Raw genomic sequence first — 4,145 nt, 5'->3', positions numbered from 1 at the left:
CTCTTATTCTTCTTGCCCATCTCACAACCCCAAACTATTCTTTAGTTCATTCTCACAACTCTTCAAGTTCCTTGTGTTTGCATTAGGTCCAAAATTCTCCTAAAGGGTGTGATTATGTGGTTAGGGTAATTGGATTGGGCAATTTCTAGTTTGCAAGAAAATAAAAAGCAATGATACTCTCATAAGGTTCAAATTGGTGACTAGAAAAAATATTTAATTCGTAGGTTGGCTGGAAAGGCTCAAACGTTCCCAAAAATGCCTAAATCATTTCCTCAACAATGTCTATTCCTAGAATTTCGCCTCAAGCATTTCTCTACTAGGTTCTAGAATCCACCAACATTATCAAACTTTACCTAACCACATAAAATGAATCTAAGCATGCCGAAATAAACGAAAATGGTGGTTGAACCACTCAACAAACCTCAATCAAAATTCAGTCAATAAAAATAAACTTGAAGCAATGCTTAACATTTTTCAACAATAAAATCCCAACAACCCTAATCTCATCATTGATTTATACAATTCATCATTGGCATACACAACAAAACATAGAAATAAAATAAAATAAAAAGTTCAAAAATTCTCAAATTTTTCCTACCCCTAAACTAAAGAAGACATTGTCCCCAGTGTCACATTATGCACAAATTAGGAATAGAAAAACAAAATCTATAAAAGTACGAGATAGTTCCTTGATTAATCCTTGAAGTTGAAGTTTCGCTCAACAGTGTGCACACCTGGTCCTTGACTTTTTCATCACCAAAATCTGGAAAAACAATTGAAAACTGTGGTGTCCATTGTGTTAGAAAAATTCACAACTAATACGGAAATATTACAACCCTAATCTCGTCTTTTCAACTAAAAAGTTCAACAAAAATTTAAACTAAACGAAAAACAATCCAAAAACAAACCACAAACAAATCAAAAATCAGTTCAAAGTTTCACAATACCCAACAATAAACCAAAATAAAAACAAACAAAAACAAAATAAAAAAAGGTGCTCCGGCTCATTCGTCGGCCTCCTCCTCTCCTTCGGCGATGTCCTCTTCTAACTCAAAGCCCAACCACTCATCTGAATCCCAATCTTCCCATTGGAATGCTGAAGTATCAATATTCAGCTTCTGACAGCAGCTCTGTTGCCAATTATAGACAATTCGGGTCTGTTCTGCCCGCCATTCCTGACTTTTTGACATACGTCTCATCTAACCCATCATCTGTTGCATCATTTCCTTCATAGTGGCTGTGGAACTGGATGATGTGGCAGTTCCTTGTGAGGTTCTTTGTCGTTTTATACCAATGCTAGGTTGCTCATCGTCTGGACATTCAAGGTGCTTGTGATAGTAGTCTGAGTCGAGGATTGAGGTAGCATGGATAAGTGGCTCATCATCATGTACCTCGATTCCTGCTTTAGTGCACAAAGTTGTAATGAGATGTGGGAAGGGTAACTTCCTCGCCCTGGTTTGACTGCATGCCGAATGTTGGTCAGGATAATTTGTCCCACATCTATATTCTTTCCCGTGGCAATAGAATAAATTAGTAATGCCTTCTCATACATCACCGTGCTATAATGCGTCTCCAGCATCATCCTCGCACAAATAAAGTACTGCCACAACTGAGCCACCGATGTCCAGTTAGTTCCCTTGATGCTCTTTTTACCCTTTTTTGAAACCTCCAAATTGGTGCTCGGTTTTGCTATAGCCTGAAGGATTACCTCATCCCTTTTCTGTGTCTTCTTGAATTCCTCATACTCATCACGGTAAATGTTAGGCAATTTATAAAATTCATTGATGACCTTCGCAGTAAATGCCACATCATTACCCTCACAAACACAGTATCAGATGCACAATCCGGGAGGTTGGCATAAAATTCTCTCACTAGCGGCTCTACCGCCGCTTGTACAGGTGCACTCATAAATAGTCCCCAACGTCTCCCTTGACTCCAATCCATACCCTGGCTCGCGGTTAATCCATGCTCAGGGATAAATCCTTTATCTTTCCTTTGGGCTGCCCCTTCATAGCGTGTCTGGGCCTAATCACTCACAAATCGGTTGTCCACTTTCTTTCCTTTTCCTTTTCCCTTTGACAACACTTTGAGCGGCATTTTTCTAAACTATCAATCAACTCACAAATTCAACTTAAAAACTCAACTCAACTCACCCTATGACAAACACAATCAACCTTGCAGTAAAACAACACTTCCAAAAATTTGCACTTAAACCCCTAAACTGCAATTTTTCCAAACTCAACCAAATGGTCCAAAATTTAAAATCCACACTCCTCAATATCACAATATTCAAAATCAGAACTTCCTCTAACTCAAATCCACGCACAATATCACCAAAATTCACACATTCAACCATAATCAAAATTTTCAAATCCACAAATCTAAACTCGAAAAATTGCGATTAAAAGCTAAGGGAACTTGAAATCTTACCAAAACAATAGAGTATTCGCCACCAATTTAGCCAAAAATCAACTAGATTGCAAAATCCCCAATTTCTTGAACCCACAAATTTCTTCAATTTTTCTCAAAGATCTTGGTTAGATCGAGTTGTTTTGGTGTTTGGAAAGGTTAAGGAGTGAGAAACTGTAATAGCTGCTTCCTACTCAAATACTCACAAAATATACATAATAAAAATACATATCAGATAGTATAAAGAGTTGGGCCCAAATTTTTCTTTTATTAAACATATACATTCTTTGCACAAAATTTGTATCATGTACAAAAGTTATCAAAAACATGGTAGACAGTGTAACCATTTCTCCTCGCATGCCAACATCCATTCGACTGTGTCCTCACCTAGATCCTGCAAAACATAGGAAACAACGGGGTGAGCACTAAAACAATGCTCAGTAAGTAAATCCTCTACTCATCTAACCCCGTAACTCTCTCTAATTCTTTCCTTACAATTCTCATTTACTCACTCTTTTATACTTCTTTCTACTTTCTCTTTCTCATAACTCTTTTCTACTAATTCTCTTTTGTAAGTCACGCCTCATCTTACCAGAGGCACGGTCAAGACTTGCTCCTGCTCTCCATGACTTCTACTCGTTCTAGCCAATCAGACTCGGTTATGCATGGATTCAGAACCCTTGGCCATGTGAGCATATAAACTCTCTCGCGGGTACTCTCGGGTATAGCCCTCATCCGCATGTACTCTCACGGGCTACACCACTTTTCTCTCTCATACTCAAGTCGTTCTCTCTCTTTGCGGCATACATATAGGAATACTCTACCCATTACTCACGGGTTCCCTATCGTACAGCCTACTCTATTCACTTTTTCTCTCTTTTCTCTAAATGAAGCTCACACTCAAAGTTCTCTACTCTTTCTCTACTCTCTTTCTCTAATGCTAAATTAATGCATACGGATGACTCATGCTCATTAATGCACTCATGAAATGCAATTATGCCATGTAGCAAAAATTAAGGCTTTCTACTCTTACTCATGCTTCTCTTGAGCATTTCATCAAACAACTCATGTGCATACAAAACTGTATTTTAACAATAACTTTTCTCTTCTCTTTAATCATCCAAAATGGGAGAAAAACTCCCTCATACACTCTAAACTCCTATAGGGTTTGCTCAAAACTTCCTTCAACTTCAATCAAAACTCAACTCAACACCATAAAATCTCAACACTTCTTACATCCAAAATATATTCAATACTCATCAATAACTAATAATCTCATCTCATCTCATCTCAACAAACATAATACATACACATTCATACATAAATCTCTAGTCAAAGGAGTTCTCAAATCTCAACTTAGGTTGGATTTACTTACCTTGTGAATAAGTGGCTTCTCTAACACTTCTCCTTCCCTTTTGTAGCCTAGCTTCTCTCTACAACTTTAAACAATAACAATAACAATATAAGACTTCAACACAACTATAAGCAAATTTACATCTAAATCAAGAATCCTTACCTTAGGATGCTTTAGATGAAATCTCTACTAAAACTACCCAAAAGCTCCCTAAAACTCCTTAGAAATCTTGGAAGATTGAGTGGAGTATTGAAAGAAAATAGAGAATGAGAATGGCAGTGGAAATGGGTGAAATGAAGGGTTTACTACACTTAATCCCTTGTTAGCTCAATTTACATACAAACATTCCCATTTTACCCTTGCTCTTTTTTAGAAATTCTAT

The sequence above is a fragment of the Pistacia vera genome, unplaced genomic scaffold (assembly GCF_008641045.1).
Source record: "Pistacia vera cultivar Batoury unplaced genomic scaffold, PisVer_v2 Contig757, whole genome shotgun sequence".
In the NCBI taxonomy this organism is placed as follows: domain Eukaryota; kingdom Viridiplantae; phylum Streptophyta; class Magnoliopsida; order Sapindales; family Anacardiaceae; genus Pistacia; species Pistacia vera.
Note: the sequence above shows the minus strand (reverse complement) of the source record.